Below are 17,508 nucleotides of genomic sequence, written 5' to 3' on the forward strand. Positions count from 1 at the left end.
TTTAATTAAAAAAAAAGAACAAAGCTGGAGGGAATTCCCTGGTAGTCCTGTGGTTAGGACTCTGCACTCTCACTGCTGAGGGCCTGGGTTCAATCCCTGGTTGGTGAACTAAAATCTCACAAGCCACACAGCATGGGAAAAAAAAAAAAGAACAAAGCTGGAGATGTCATGCTCCCTGACTTCAGACTATAGTACAAAGCTACAGCAAGCAAAACAGCATGGTACTGGCACAAACACACACATATAGATCAATGGAACAGAATAGAGAGCCCAGAAATAAACCCACACAGTTATGGTCAATTAATCTATGACAATGGAGGCAAGAATATACAATGGAGAAGAGAAAATCTGTTCAATAAGTTTTGCTGGGGAAACTGGAAAACTAAATATTAAAGAATGAGATTAGAACATTTCCTCATACCATATACAGAAATAAACTCAAAATTGACCTAAATGTAAGAACTGAAAACATAAAACTCCTAGAAGAGGACATAAGCAGAACACTCTGACATAAATCATAGCAACATTTTTTTGATCTATCTCCTAAAGCAAAAGAAATAAAAGCAAAAATAAACAATTGCAATCTAATTAAACTTACAAGCTTTTGTACAGTAAAGGAAACAATCAACAAAATGAAAAGACAGCCTACGGAATGGGAGAAAATATTTGCAAATGATATAGTCAATAAGGAGTTAATATCCAACATATATAAATGGCTCATATAACTATATATAAAAAAAACCAAACAACCTGATTTTTTAAATGGGCAGAAGAACCTGAAGAGACATTTTTTTCAAAGAAGACATACAGATGGGTAGCAGGCACATGAAAGGATTATCAACATCACTAATTATTAGAGAAATGTAAATCAAAACCACAATGAGATATCACTTCACACTTGTTAGAAAGACTATCATCAAAAAGCCTACAAATAACACATGTTGGCGAGGATGTGGAGAAAACGGAACCCTGTAAACTGTTAGTGGGAATATAAATTGGTGGAGCCACTGTGAAAACAGTATGGAGTTTCCTCAAAAAACTAAAGATAGAACTACCATATGATCCAACAATGCCACTGCTGGGTATATATCCAAAAAACCCAAAAACACTAATTCAAAAAGATACATGCACCCCAATGTTCATAGCAGCATTATTTACAACAGCCAAGACTTGGAAGCAACCCAAGTACCCATCAACAGATGAATGGATAAAGAAGATGTGGTACATATATACAATGGAATATTACTCAGCCATTAAAAATAATGAAATTCTGCCATTTGCAACAACACGGATGGACCTAGAGAGTATTATGCCTAGTGAAGTAAGTCAGACAGAGGAAGAAGACAAATACTCTTATGTTATCACTTATATGTGGAATCTAAAAAATAAAGCAAATGAATGTGTATAACAAAACAGAAACAGACTCATGGGTATGAGAACAAAGTAGTGTTTATCAGTGGGGAGAGGGAAGGGGGGAGGGGCAAGATAGGGGTACAGGATTAAGAGACACAAACTATTACATATAAAATAAATAGGGCCTTCCCTGGTGGCACAGTGGTTAAGAATCCACCTGCCAATGCAGGGGACATGGGTTGGAGCCCTGGTCTGGGAAGTTCCCACATGCTGCCGAGCAACTAAGCCTGTGTGCCACAACTACTGAGCCTGCACTCTAGAGCTCACGAGCCACAACTACTGAGCCCACGTGCCACAACTACTGAAGCCCACGTGCCTAGAGCCCGTGCTCTACAACAAGAGAAGACGCTGCAATGAGAAGCCCGTGGACCCCAAAGAAGGGTAGCCCCTGCTCGCCGCAACTAGAGAAAGCCTGCTAGCAGCAATGAAGACCCAACTCAGCCCAAAATAAATAAATACGTACATACATACACAAATAAAAATAAATAAGCAACAAGGATATATTGTACAGCACAGGGAAATATAGCCATAATTTCATAATAGGTTTAAATGGAATGTAATCTATAAAGTACTGAATTACTATGTTGTATACCTGAAACTAATACAATATTATAAATCAACTGTACTTCAATTTTTTAAAAGAAATTAAATAAACAAATAAATCTTCTCTACTTATATCAAATGATTGTCTTATTCACTGTTGTATCCTCACTACCTAAATCAATGCCTGGCACGTAGCAGGTGCTCAATAAATATTTGTTGAATAAGTGAACATGTGATATGATATTAATTAAATCAGTATTCTTTCATCCAGGGTTGGGTTTTGTTAGGCTTGTGCGTTTTATTACATGATCAGGATTCAGTAATGTGTGAGCACAAAATTCTTTTATTTTTTACTTCACTGTCTTTGCAAATCCTCTGAGGGCTGCTTCTTTTTCTGCCCTGGATGAAATCACATGAAGGTCAAACAAACTTCATTCCCGGTTAAAGCTTTTCCTTTCCCCAAGCTCAGTCCTGCTTCAGGCTGGAAACCTGCAATGGGGGTAGTTGCACAGACTACTTTTATTTTGTTTTCTATGTTTATATCTCCACCTCCTCCTCCTTAACTACTTGCTGGTCAAGCTTTTATATTCCTCCAGGTTTGGGTTGTGAAGGGGAAGGTGACAGAGCTTCTCAGATGTCTCAGATGTATGCCATGCACAGTCAGTTCCGGACAGTCACTAATGATCCTAGCTTTCAGCCCTTGGGTTTCTGAGGTTTCGGTCCTCAGCTGGATCCTCTGGGTGCTCAGCCAAGCAGCCTTCTTGCTGGACTCTCTTTAAAAATGGCTTCTAGGGCTTCCCTGGTGGCGCAGTGGTTGAGAGTCCGCCTGCTGATGCAGGGGACACGGGTTCGTGCCCCGGTCTGGGAGGATCCCACATACCGCGGAGTGGCTGGGCCCGTGAGCCATGGCCGCTGAGCCTGCGCTCCGCAACGGGAGAGGCTACAACAGTGAGAGGCCCGCGTAAAAAAAAAAAAAAGTCTGGTAAAATGGCTTCTATCACCAACCCTGGGGACATTTTGCTACACTTGATTTATCACACATCCATCCATCCAGCCATCCATCCCTCTAGCATCCCATTAATCCATCTTGTTTTTGGTGCATAACAAAGTAAGTTGCTGACATAAGTACACTTTCTCCTGGGAAAGACTCACACGTATCCACAGTTGGTGAACGTGCAGCTGGTTTGCAGCATTCTCTGTCTCTAATCGCCTTTGGTTTTCTCAGGAAAGTATCAGATCCCAGTTCCCTGTATTCCCCCAGACTCCAGACAACATATATCAAGTTCTCCAAGTGTTTCCCTGAAAGCTCCTCTCACATAGCTTGAGGTAAGGGGAAGCATCTCTTTTTTTCCCTGTGGGAGGTGTGGGTAGGTTTCAAGTATCTTCAAAGCAGTACTCTGCATGAGTCATCAGTCCCCTCACTCACACCCCCTCTATGTGCTGGAGATGAGTGACAAATAATACTGAGCCACCATTTCTTGGCATATCTTACACGGTGGACCAACATCTGACTTTAGATATACAGGTATTTGGCATCTATCTACTGTCCTTTGGGGACCCAGTCAAAACAAACAGCATGAATGTCATTTTACATGTTCATTTATTTAACAAATATTTTTTGAGCACCTGTTCTGTGCCAAGCACTAGTCTAGGTAGTAAGGATACAACAGTGAACAAGACAAAGTTCCTGCTCTCATGGAATTTACTATTTAGTCTGGGTGACAGACAATAAGCATATTTTTTTTAAAAAAGAAAAGAAGATAATTTCATGTAGAGATGAATGTTATTATAACATGGTATTAGTTTAAGGTATACAGGGACTTCCCTGGTGGTGCAGTGGTTAAGAATCTGCCTGCCAATGCAGGGGACATGGGTTTGATCCCTGGTCCAGGAAGACCCCACATGGCACAGAGCAACTAAGCCCGTGCACCACAACTACTGAGCCTGTGCTCTAGAGCCCGAAAGCCACAACTACTGAGCCCCAGTGCTGCAACTACTGAAGCCTGCATGCTCTAGGACCTGCATGCCACAAGAGAAGCCACCGCAATGAGAAGGCTGCGCACTGCAATGAAGACTCAATGCAGCCAAAAAAAAAAAAAAAGTGTACAACATAATGATTGATATATGTATTGATATATCATACAAAATGATTACCACGATAAGTTTAGTTAACATCCATCAACACAGAGTTATAATTTTTTTTCCTTGTGATGAGAACTTTTAAAATCTATTTTCTTAGCAACTTGCAAATATACAGCACAGCATTGTTAACTATAGTCACATGCTGTATATTACATCCCAAGGACTTAATCATATACCTGGAAGTTTGTACCTTTTCACCACCTTCACCCATTTTGCCTACCCTCCTCTTCCCTTCTCTGGCAACCACCAATCTTTTCTCTGTATCTATGAGGTTGGCGTTTTTTCAGATTCCACCTGTAAGTGAGATCATACTGTATTTGTCTTTATCTGACTGACTTATTTCACTTAGCATAATGCCCTCAAGGTCCACCCATGTTGTCACAAATGGCAGAATTACCTTTTTTTAATGAATAATATTCTTATATATGTATATCACATCTTTATTCATTCATCTGTCAATTAACACTTAGGTTGTTTCCACATCTTGTCTATTGTAAATAATGCTGCAACAAACGGGGGTATAGCTATCTTTTCTGTGATAGTGATTTTGTTTCCTTCGAATAAATACCCAGAAGTGGGATTGCTGGATCGTGCGGTAGTTCTATTTTTAATTTTTTGAGGAACCCTTATACTGTTTTCCATAGTGGCTGCACCAATGGGAATTTGACATTTTGGCCAAATAACAAGGCTAGGACATAGCTGAAGTTGAGTGTATATCCCACTTTTTTGCAGGAGAGTAACATGACCTAATGGCAAGAGGGTAGTTAAGGTGACAGACCATGGAATCATAGCTGCATAAAGATAGTATTAACCAAAAATTACTAGAGGTAATTAATACCTGCATGTTTTTAGCATATAAGATAAATCCACCAAAATTCCTAAATATTAGCGGCAAACTGATAGGAAGAAAAGGTCCCATTGACAATATCAGTGTGTGATGGAAAGATCGCTGCTGGACTAAGAGTCAACAACTTGGGTTTAAATCTTAGCTATACCCCTTCCAGGCCATGTGTCCTTGAAAGTCACGTAAGCCTATCTGAGCCTCAGTTTCCTCATGTACACATTGCACAGAGTTGTTGAGAGACTCAAGTTAAGAGAATGAATGAGAGAACATATTGCAAGCTCTAGAGGAGTGGTTCTCAACCTGGGACACTTTTAAAACGAAGATGCTCAGGTCCTTCCTTAAACCAATGAAGTTAGACTCTGGAGCAAATAATCTTCCAGTCACCCAGAGTGGCTATAAGATTTTAAGTAAGATCATGACACTCGACTCTTTAAACCCTCCAGTGGACCTTCCCATCTCAAAGTCCTTAAAGTGGCGACTGAGGCCCCATGATGAGGCCCCACCTCTGACCTCATTTCCTCCTCTTCACCCTCACTCACCCAGCCCCAGGCACACGGGCACCTTGCAGTTCCCCTAACATTCCAAACATATTCCCACCTGGGAGCCTTTGTTTTTGCTGCTGCCACTCTTGTCCCAGTTATCCCACAGGGATCAAGCTCTCACTTCAGGCCTTAGCTGGAAGGCTAAAAGGCTTTGACTGAGGCCTTCCCTGATCACCCTCTTTACAATATCAGGCATGCACACAATCTCTTTCTCCTTCTAGTTTTTCCATAGTACTTGTCACTACCTAAAATGCTACATACTTTATTTGTTTTGTTTGTTTATTGATTATCATTTTCTACTAGAATATAAGCTCCATGAGGTCAGGGATTTTGTTTGTTTGGTTTGTCCACTGCTGGATAGTCCCAGTGCTTAAAAATGTAGAAGCCCTCAGTATATATTTACTGTTGCTATTCCAAATGCATCCTCTGAGCATGCACCTTACCCAGCCTAAAAACTTCAGTAATGGCTCATTGCCCACTCCGAATGTATTCTGTGCTTTCCTACCTCCCTGACTTTACTCATGTGGTTCTTCCTACTCTGTATGCCCTTCCCATCTTGACACTCATTTCCTCCATTTCCTGGATGAAAAAGATCCTCCTCAAAATTCCTCTAGCTGGTTGTGCCACATCCTGCCTTAAATTGTCTGTGCACTGCGTATAATTTTTTATGTAATTATTTCCTTTCTTGAAAACAGTGTTACTCAGCAATGTTTGTTGAATGAATGAATAAACTTACTTTTGTAGCTGACTCAGACATTCACCAAAAGAAGGAAGAGAGGTAATTAAATGGTAGGTTTAAATGGCAGCCCCCCACCCCACCCCGCCTAGCTCTTGCAAAAATACAGGTTGCATGTGAGTAAAATAGAAACAGAAGATGAGAGCATCCCAAAATAATTTGTGGATCGTAAGGTCAACCACACGAAAGATCAACAACTATAAACTGCCTTATGAATAGTTTAGGTAAGAGCGAGTTGAAAAGGCATGAATTTATTGCATAAAGGGACTCGGAGAGCCAAATAAAAAACAGACGTGACATTCATTTTTATGGTGGTGAGGTCTTCAAGCCAAGCCAGCTAAAAACAGGAAATAACCTCCCAGGTTTATTATGATGTCCTTCAGATTATTTTTATGACCTATTCCAAATCTCAATCTTTTTAGAGGATGTTCTCTTATGATAGTGAAAACAATAAATCTCTGACATTTCCCCTTCATTTGGAAGTGCTGTGTAATCTGAAATTGAAAAATCTCCTTCAACCCAAGGTAGAGTTTTTTTCCCCTGACTTTAACAACCTTTGTTAACAAGCTATCTAGGTTTTTCAAGTCAGTGACTCATATCCTCAGCTCCCCAAACCTAGGTTCTTTCTGGAATGTCCTTTCTGAACAAGCAGGAGCTCACCTTATCAGCAGGGCTTGATTTTTGGAGACAGGAATTTATGAAGCTCAGTCTGTGAATACATAACTCTTGTTCACCTTGGTATGTTACCAAGTTTTCCTAAGGCTTCCATCAACTTGACTGAGTAAGACATGTATCACCAATCTTGGAAGGGAAAATAAGAAGTGCTAGTTAAATAACTAAAGCTGGCAGAGATAAAGCCTCTGAAAAAAATCCCACTCCACATACCATCAAAAGAAATACATGTTACGGATGAGAGAATTTGTTTGTTTTTCCTTTTCTTGAGTTTTAAATGTTTTTACATAAATAACATCATAGCAATAAGAGCAAAATGAAAAAGAAAAAGATCACTCAGCACCTCACCTTTTTAACAGATGAAGGATTTTTTCTCTAGTCTCCGTGCATCTACATGCATAGACATCTATATGACATAGTTTTAATTCATGTAACCTAGAGGCTCTCAGGCCTATTGTACAATGGAATGTTGGCCCACTCTCTAGAAGGTAGGAAGAAATAACTGCGCCGCCCTCCCTCCCCTGGGGCCTGTATAAATGAGATCTGGGAGCTTGGGAGGAACCAGAAGCAGACTGGGGGAATCTGAAAGATGAGGCCCATGACTGATCCCAGAGTATGCTTCACTCAGCCTGAGGCAGGACCCAGGAGGTCCAGACACCTGTCACTGACCCTAGAACACAACAGGGTTTCTCCACAAGATCTCCAATATCATTTCTATCCCTTTAAACAAATCTCCATGTTGACAATTACATCAAATCAATACTCCCTTGCCAGACCATCTAGGCCCTGTATTAGCTTGGCCTGTGGGTAGAAGGTGGTATTCGATAAAGGCTGAGAAGAAAAAAGGTAACAATGTAAAATTCTAAAATTGTGTTGGAGATACAGGAAATACTTCCCTGTAGTGATTTCATCCCCAAAGACTCAACACCAGAGTCAACAAGAAACTACACAGGCAAGGTGTTTTTTTGTTGTCTCACCTGCTTATAAAACCCCAGCCTCCTTCTCCAGTCCTTCCACAACCTGAGATGGCAGAACTCTTAAGGAAGACAACAGTAGCAATCCTGGGCTTGTTGCTTCTGGCTGTCTGCCCTGTTTCTTCACGTTGACTTGTAACAGGCCAGCCTTTCACCTCTCTTTCATCTAGAGACCTTGGAGTCTCTAGATTCCCAGCTGTGCAGAACCGTAACAAGCTGCATTTCACAGGCTTAGAGAAACAATAGGAACCGCAGTCAGTCCCTGGCAGTCAAGAATAAAGATCTGTAAAGGCTGTTCATAGTGACCCCTTGCTGATAGTAATAACAATAGCTTAAGTTGATTGTGCCAGAAACAGTGCTGAGCCCCTTCCAGAAGGCATCTCATTTAATTGTCACAACGATCCTTGAGGGAGGAATTATTGTCTTTTCTTCTTTTTTCAGGAGGGGAAACTGAGACATATATCTCAATTAGCTTACATGAGGGACTTCCCTGGCGGTCCAGTGGTTAGGACTCTGTGCTTCCACTGCAGGGGGCATGGGTTCGATCCCTGCTCAGGGAACTGAGACCCTGCATGCCGCAGGGCCAAAAAATAAAATAATATAAAAGCCACTACACAGATATTTAAAAAATAAATAAGTAAATAAAGTAGCTTACATGAGATCCAGTATAGTTAGAAAGTGGCAGAACTTGAATTTGAATACAGCAAGCAAAGGAATCTAAGGAGACCACACTTTCCTTATAGTGAGATGCTTCCTGAGAACTCAAGCCTGAATGGGGTCCAGGGGAGTCTGATGGAATCCCACACACACCTACCCTTCCCCCATCTCCACCCCAGCTCACCAAGTCTCTCTTTCTCTCCTGCTCTTCTTTCCCATTCTGCCACTCCCTTTCCCTGCTCTCCATCCTTTAGTTTTTTCTTCTCTCCCTATTTTCTCACCCTGTAAATGCTCTACTCGGAAGCATGCAGCCCTAAAACAGCTGCCAGCCTTGGCTCTGGAGTGTGACTCATTACTACGTTGCTAGACCCAGAAATGAACTGAGTGAGACCCGTTAAGTCCAAAGCATCCAGTATCCCTATGCTCACTGAAGCCAGGGCCTGTGGGTTAGCAGTTGATAGCATTGCAGCACTTTCAAAGGTGTAACTCAGTCCTGACTCTTTGCCTACTCCACCCGTGACCCTGTGGCATCCTTTGAAGTATGTCTCGTGTAACATCTTGCGATTCCACTGCTGCAGGGGAAAGATGTTTGCATGCAGAGGGAATCTGTGACACAGTGCTATTAATTCTTATTCCTTCCGATATCTAGGTTGGTGCTTTTGTGCCTTTATGTTCTTGAAATTTTATGTTCATATGGTTAGTTTGGACTCAGTTTCAAAAGCATTAAGGTGTAGGTTTGAAAGGATTAAGGTATTCTTTTTACTGCCAGAGGAAAATGTGTTCTGAGAGGAATATACGCACTATATTCAGAGGAAAACATTCATAGCCGTTATGTATTGTGGAAAGTTGGACAAGGTCAGGTGGCAAAATTCACTCCCTAGCACTCTTGGTAAGAGTGCTACACCATTCATTCATGCATTCAATGTATATTTAAATATGTCAGAAGTGATACATGCTATAAATAAAATTAAAGTTTGGTAAAGGAATAGAAAATGTAGAAGGGCTATTTTAGATAGCATGGTCAGGGAAGGCCTCACCGAAAAAGTGACATTTAAGCAAAGCCCTGAAAGGATTAAGGGAATGAGCCATGGAAACATCTGGGAAAGAATATTCTACACAGAAAGAACAGCAAATGCAATGGCCGTGAGATGGAAATGAGCTTGGTGAGCTTGAAGAAGGGCAAGAAAACCAGTTAGATTAGAATGGACCCTGGAGGAAAGAAGCGCTGTCACAGAGGTTTGCAGAGCCTGCTGGGCTATAATAAATAGCTTTGACTGGATTGTAAATGTGATGAGAAATCACTGGAAGAATTTGAGTAGGATAGTGAGAAGATCTGACTTGTTTAGAAAGATCACTCTGGCCTCTGGTTAAATAATGGACATTGGTGAGTAGGGGTGGAAGCAGGGGAGCAAGTTGAAAGGTTCTTACAGTAGCCAGTGTAAGAGGATGAGGGCTCTTGGGTGTGAGATATATTTTGTAGACAGAAATAAGAGGATCTGAAGGATTTGGATGTGGGTTGTGAGGGAAAGGGAAGATTCAAGCTCACCTCTATCTTTGCAGCCTGAACCATGGGTGAATAATGGAGGCATTTACTAAGATTGGAAAAGTCTGGGAGGAAGATAGTAAATGAAGTGTTCAGTTTTGCACATATTGAGATTGCCTAAGACATCCAAGTAGAGATGCCAAGTAGGTAGTTGTGAAGCAAGTCTGGAGCACATTGAGGGGTGATATCTTCTGTGATGTTGACTAAGACACTTTTCTTACCACCACTGTTATTCAATAGAGATTTGAATTTCAAAAATGGAATTCACCTCCTACAAGGGCACTGCACTCCATCTTGCAAGCATTTGTTCTCTGTCTCAATGCTACATGTAAGGGAGTATTAACTGAGATGTTAAGGCTTATGGTGTTCACCATCAAATCCTCCAATAGTGTCCCTTGAGCAATTAATATTTGACATTTCCAAAGGGCCTCAACTAGTGAGACACTGTGCTCCTTTAAATACTATCCTTAAATACAGCAGAAACTCTGGCCAACAGAAGTAGCTGAACACAGAAATGCATGTTCCATAATATCTGCACATCCTTTTCAGGCATATTAACTACTTTTAGAGGATGCGGTGAGTCACAGATTTAAAGTTGTGGAGCGTGGATTCTGGATGTGGAAAGGCCACCTTGAAAGCACATACTATTCAAATGCTGCTGGATGGAAGCCCAGAACTTATGCCATAGGGTCACATCACCTGTCATCAGTTGATCTAGATTATTTACAGAACACTGAAGTCCAAGGATTGCATCATATTTAGAAGGTTGAGGATATATGCCTCAGGGTACTTCAGAGTATTTAACAGAATTAATAAATAGCCACGCATCCAAAAATGAAAGATTTTTCTCAGCCACAACATTTTAAGAATCAATAGAGACTTTGCCCACAATGTTTTCTCATGAGGTGTTTTTTTTGCCAGAATTACTGAATAAGCCAGGAGTTCTTCAACATTACAGTGTTCACACAGATGATCTTGCCAAGAACATCTGTGTGGAGAGTGTATCACCTGTCCTTTCTAGAGATGAAGACTTCTGGGAAGGAACACAGGGACCTGGGTGCACAGCATCTGTGCCATTAGAAAGTCTGATTGAAAAAGGCATCAGCAGAATTCTCAAGGTATTTCCCAAGAGACTGGGAACTTACAAGGGCCATTCTGGCTTTGTCCCCTTTAATTGGGTCAAGTCTGTCCGGCATCTCTTCTTTCAAGGGAGTTGCTCACCAACTAGACCCCATTACTGCATTCGTTCACTTGAAAACTAGACAGGTATATTTTTGCTATTAGAAAAACATATAGAGAGCTTGGTTATCACACAAGGTCTCTTTAGATCAGTTGCATGTACCACTGTGTGCTGTATCAATTATGTAACCAGAGACATTAACAACAGGCATAGGTTTTGAATGGGACAGGTCAGAGTTTTGAGTCCAGCTTTGCCACTTACTGCTCTGGTGGCCAAATTCAGGTAAGTGTAAAATTGGGATAATCACAGTACCCATCTCATAGGGTTACTGTGAGAATTAGATGAGTTAACGTCCTCAGAGAGGTTAGAAGAGTACCTAGAACATAGAAAGCACACAATAAATGTTAGCTCCTGTAGTTATTAGAATCATCATTTTTAAAGACCATTGGCAAAGAGATTTTTTGGAACTATAGAACCAGTATAAATAAGATACTTAAGTAGACCCTCATTAAGTTTCTGCAGTTAGATAACACCATGTTCTTTGTAACTTCAGAGAATGAAGTTTGATGTATATCTTTTTGTTTTGTTTTTGCGGTACGCAGGCCTCTCACTGTTGTGGCCTCTCCCGTTGCGGAGCACAGGCTCCGGACGCGCAGGCTCAGCGGCCACGGCTCACGGGCCCAGCCGCTCCGCGGCATGTGGGGCCTTCCCGGACCGGGGCACGAACCCGTGTCCCCTGCATCGGCAGGCGGACTCTCAACCACTGCGCCACCAGGAAAGCCTAGATATATATCTTGACCTAGCTCAAGGTTATCAGTGACTCGTATTCTTTTTATTGAAGTGAAATTCACAGAATATAAAATTAACTATTTTGAAGTGTGCAATTCAGTGGCATTTAATGCAGTCACGATTCTGTGCAAGAATCACTTCCATCTAGTTACAAACCATTTTATCATCCCCAAAGGAGGCCCATACCCATAAGCAGTTATTCGCCTTTCGCCACAGCCCCCGGCAACCGCTAAACTGTTTCTGTCTCTATAGATTTACCTATTCTGGATATCTTAAATAAATGGAATCACATAATATGTGACCTTTTGTGCTGCTCCTTTCACTTACAGTGACTTATTATTGAAGAGGAAACTGCAGATCCCCAAAGAATCACCATCTTATCATCCCATCATCTCTGATATGCTTGGAATTTTCCAATGCTTAAGGGAGACTCTAGGATTTCAGATTCTGTCCTCTGTTAAAGAAATGCTTGAATCAAATGCTTGAATCAACAGTGGGTGGATTTGGGGGAAAACTCCAGGAAGTTCTAAATCACTTCAACACATCAAGTATCTGAGAAAAATGATGCCCTCAACATGAGATTTTGTCAAGGGTGCATTTTAATTCTGTCATTTTATAGAGAAGGACTTTGTGACCTAGTGTTTTCTTTGGCTGGTATAAGACACATACAACCCTTGATGCACTTATTACAAAAACAGTTCCTTTAAGGAGCATGTATAACATGCTAGGGCCTAATGCAAGACACAGTCCCTGAGCTGTGACTAAGCTGCTCATGGTCTACTGGAGAGAATAGACAAACAATCAGACATTAAAATATAATAAATGCTGTGACTGAATTAAGCACAGGGGGCCCTGGGAGCACATGTGCAAGTACCTAGCCCTGCAGGAGGCATTGGCGGGGTACTCCGTACACTCTTTCTTCCACACAAGGCTAAGTCATTGTATTGCTGGTGGAAAAGTAAATTTTATACATCACGAAAAAATACTTTTCAGAATGTTAAATGGTTGTTGACTTTGGAGCCCATGTTAATTTATTATCACAAAGAAAAAACACTGTTACCATAGGTACTTCTTACCTTACTGCTGTTCTGTTTAGCCACCACTGATGCTACGTGGCATTAAGGTACAGATTGCAACCTAAGGTTAACATTCCTTACTGTATGGAATCAGACATTTACTGAGTAAGAAATCCTTGCTGGTATTGAGGGAGTTATTTTCTACTTAATCTATTTTACAACTTAAACTTACCACAGTTTTTTTTTTGGGGGGGGGCGGAGGCTATTCTAAGAGTAAGTATATTCTCTTAATTATATTCTGTCTCAGCCCTCTGCTACAGTCATGACCCTGCCCCCATTATTTGAAACATACAAGTGTCACACCTGGCCTTGTTGTTATGCTCAATATCACTCCCCAGCTGATGGTATCACCAATTCCTCCAGCATTATGGGCACACCGCTTCATAATATTTAATTAAAAATGACTCTGAGCACCGTTTCATCCCTCCTTCTCCCCAGAGACTCTTGGACTTCCATTTCTCCTAGTTACTTCTGATCCTGAAGTCCTGCTTTTGTTGAATTCTCAAGCCTTGCTCTGGTCCCTGCCTCCTGCATGTGCTGTACCTTTTCCACACCACATCACCCCATACTGGACACATATGATCCCTCCGCTCCCCAAAATACTGTTGACCAAAGCAAATATCAAAATGTTTAGAGACAAATGCAGCACAGGAGAGCAAAACTTAAAATTAAATTTTAACTTAAAAACTTAACTTAAAATTGAATATTTTAGTCATTTCCAAAGTCCCTTTGGCCATTTCTCTCTAGCTGTTTTTTCCCTACCTCTTTTTTCCTCTCTCCTACTTTCCATCAGAGCTCAGATTTTCTCCCACTCTTATTACTATGCAGAGCCCTGCAGGTCGTTCTGATGCATGCTAAAGTTTGAGAAGACTTAAACAAATTTTGAGTATATACTTATGCTATGCACACATTTACAGATCTACTTCATCATTTTTAATGGTTGTATGAATTTGATGACTCCATATTGATGGACATTCAGATTGCTTCTAATTTTTATATATGAACATACACTAGAAAAGCATATGGAAAAATCAAAATAATTATGAGAAGATCTAGCTATTTAAAAAAATTTTTTTTTGGCCACCCCATGCGGCTTGCAGGATCTTAGCTCCCCAACCAGGGATTGAACCCAGGCCCACGGCAGTGATGAAAGCATGGAGTCCTAACCACTGAACTGCCAGGGAATTCCTGTAGACCTAGCTATTTTAGACGAAATGTTTTTCTTTAAAAATTCCTTTTATGATGTAATATTGTTTAACAACAAATCAAATTGGAAGAGAGAATAATGTTGGGTAAGCTAAAGGAGGGAGGCAGGTATGGATTCTCCATAGAGGGTAAGGGAGCACACTGTAGTAGGCTAGAAGCTTCTTGAGGCCAGGGACCATGTCTGATTTGTTTACTTCTGTATGTCCAGTGCCTTGAACAGCACCTGACATAGAGTGGGTGCTTAGTATTTAATGAATGAATGAATCTCAAAATAATTACACTGAGTAAAAGAAGAGTACATGCTATAAGATTGTATTTATATAAAATTCTAAAAATTGCAAACTATAGTGATAGAAAAGCAGGTAGGTATTTTCAGTTTATTTTTGTTTTTATTTATTTTTATTTTTACATCTTTATTGGAGTATAATTGCTTTACAATGGTGTGCTGGTTTCTGCTTTATAACAAAGCGAATCAGTTATACATATACATATGTTCCCATATCTCTTCCCTCTTGCGTCTCCCTCCCTCCCACCCTCCCTATCCCACCCCTCTAGGTGGTCACAAAGCACCGAGCTGATCTCCCTGTGCTACGCGGCTGCTTCCCACTAGCTATCTACCTTACGTTTGGTAGTGTATATATGTCCATGCCTCTCTCTCGCTTTGTCACTTTTCAGTTTATTGAAGTATGTCTATTATACCTCAATAAAGCTGTTTTAAAAATAAAAGGACATTGCCTCGTGTTTCTCGTCTGAGTAATTATTGGTAGTTCCTCAAAATGGAGAACGATGAGTTCTGTTTGGGACATACTGAGTTTGGGGCAACAATGGAATATCCAAATAGACATGTGAGTAAGTTTTTGGATATGCGTTTCTCTGAGGAGGAGTATTTGAGCTAAAGCTGTTCTTTCAACAGCTGAAATGTGCACATCGAATTTTGCGACATCAGCCATCAAGGTTGAATGATGACAGAAGCCAGACTAGAGTAGATGGAAAGAGAAATAAAGAAATGTAGAGAGAAAAGTAGACAACGATAAGTCTGGCTGTTCTGGAAAAAGAGAAAAATAGGGCAATTACTGGAGGAGGTGCCTTCTGAGGATGGTCCTCAATGATACCTTGGAGCCCCAAACCTTCCCCCAGCCGCCTTGCCATTGGTTTACATCACTTTTAGTTGAGTCCTCTGTTCCTTGGGCTCAAAGCACCCTGACTAGTACTCTCCTTTTTCCTTCTTTCTCACCTCTTTCAGTCAATCACAAAGTCCTTTTACTCCGATTTCTTTAATGGTGCTTAAATCTGTTCACTTCTCTTAACCCATCGCCAACGTCCTAGGGCGAGCCGCCATTATCTGATTACTGCAGAATCCAAAGGTTCTGCTCATAGAGCAGAAGCCAAGTACATCTCTCCTGGAGTCACTGGGTTCAAATCCCAGCTTGCTCCTTAGGAGCGTAGTGACTTCTCTGTGCCTCAGTTAAAAGTACCTTCCTGCCAAGATTTTGTGAGAGTTAAATGCAATAAAATCTGTGCAGCATTTCCTGGTTTTTTTTTTTTTTTTTTTCATTTCCTGGTTTTTAAAAAAATATTTATCTTTTATTTTTCTTTACTATCCGTTTAATTGCTTGTGTTGTTTGTTTTGTTTGGAAAATCTTCCCTAGACATCACCAACTGGATAAATCCTATGTGTTTTTAAACTTCAGTTAGGGTACCAGCTCCTTAAGGGAGGATTTCTTTTTTTTTTTTTTTTGCGGTACGCGGGCTTCTCACTGTTGTGGCCTCTCCCGTTTTGGAGCACCGGCTCCAGACGCGCAGGCTCAGCGGCCATGGCTCACGGGCCCAGCCGCTCTGCGACATGTGGGACCTTCCCGGACCGGGGCACGAATCCGTGTCCCCTTCATCGGCAGGCGGACTCTCAACCACTGCGCCACCAGGGAAGCCCTAAGGGAGGATTTCTTGATTGACCTACACTTTACCTTGCAGAAGCACTCTGTCAGAGTGCTTATCATACTTTTTGTCTCTTATTATTATTATTATTTTGCTTCTGAATCCCGCACTACTTAATGATGAATCCTTTGAAGGCAAGGATGGTGTTTTTAGCATTGAAAAACGTTTATTGGCATAAAGTCCCAGGAGGAGATAAGTGTTAGTTAAAACTAGGAGCCTGATATACTGTATGCTTCCAACTGTATAACATTCTGGGAAAGGCAAAACTATGGAGACAGGAAAATGATCAGGGGTTGCCAGGGCTTTGAGAGGAGGGAGGCATGGCTAGGCAGAGCACAGAGGATATTTAGGGCAGTGAAACTACCTTGGTGCATAATGTATGATCATTACATGTCCTTACATATTTGTCAAAACCCACAGAATGTATAACACCAAGAATGATCTTAATGCAAACTATGGAATTTGAGTGATTATGATGTGTCACGGTAGGTTCATCAATTGTGACAAATGCACCACTCCGGAATGTAGCTCGGGAAACTATGCATGTGTGGGCTAAGGAGATATATGGGAACTCTCTCTCTCCCTCTCTCTCTCTCTCTCTCTCTCTCTCTATATATATATATATATATACATATATACACACACACACATATATATATGTGTATATACATATATAAAGATAGATATATCTTTGAAGAAATATTCATCCCTGCCTTCGTGGAGGCAGACATCAAACAAATAATTATGCAAACTATCATTTATTTAACATTAAGGAGCACTATGGAGCGTAGGGTCTTCCCTGAGAAAGCAAAACTTAAGGTGATGCATCACCTTGAGGTGTGCCCTCAAGGACAGGGAGCAGTTAAACCAATTAAAAAGGCTCTTTAAAGAGCCTAAGGGCCAGAGTGAACAGTGTGTTCCAGGACAAAAGGAGGCTAGGTACAGGCAGGTCAGACTAGCTGGAACACAGTGAGCTAAGGAGGTAAAACCGGGGCGGTGAAAAGAGGGCAGACCTACAGGGCTTGCAGTCACAGAGTTGGAAGCTGTGTCCTAAGGACAGTGGGGTGCCATCAAAAGATTTTAAATAGAAGAGTGATATGGTCAGATTTGAATTAAAAAAAAAAAATCTCTCTGGCCGCTGCATGAAAGAATGGATCAGAAGGAACAACGTGAAAGTGGCTAAATCAGGAGGGAGAGTACTGCAAGAGTCCAGGGGAGGAAGAGCATATTGCAAATGTGAAATACTTAGCTCCTTG

This window comes from Phocoena phocoena, chromosome 2 (assembly GCF_963924675.1).
Source record: "Phocoena phocoena chromosome 2, mPhoPho1.1, whole genome shotgun sequence".
NCBI classification, from domain to species: domain Eukaryota; kingdom Metazoa; phylum Chordata; class Mammalia; order Artiodactyla; family Phocoenidae; genus Phocoena; species Phocoena phocoena.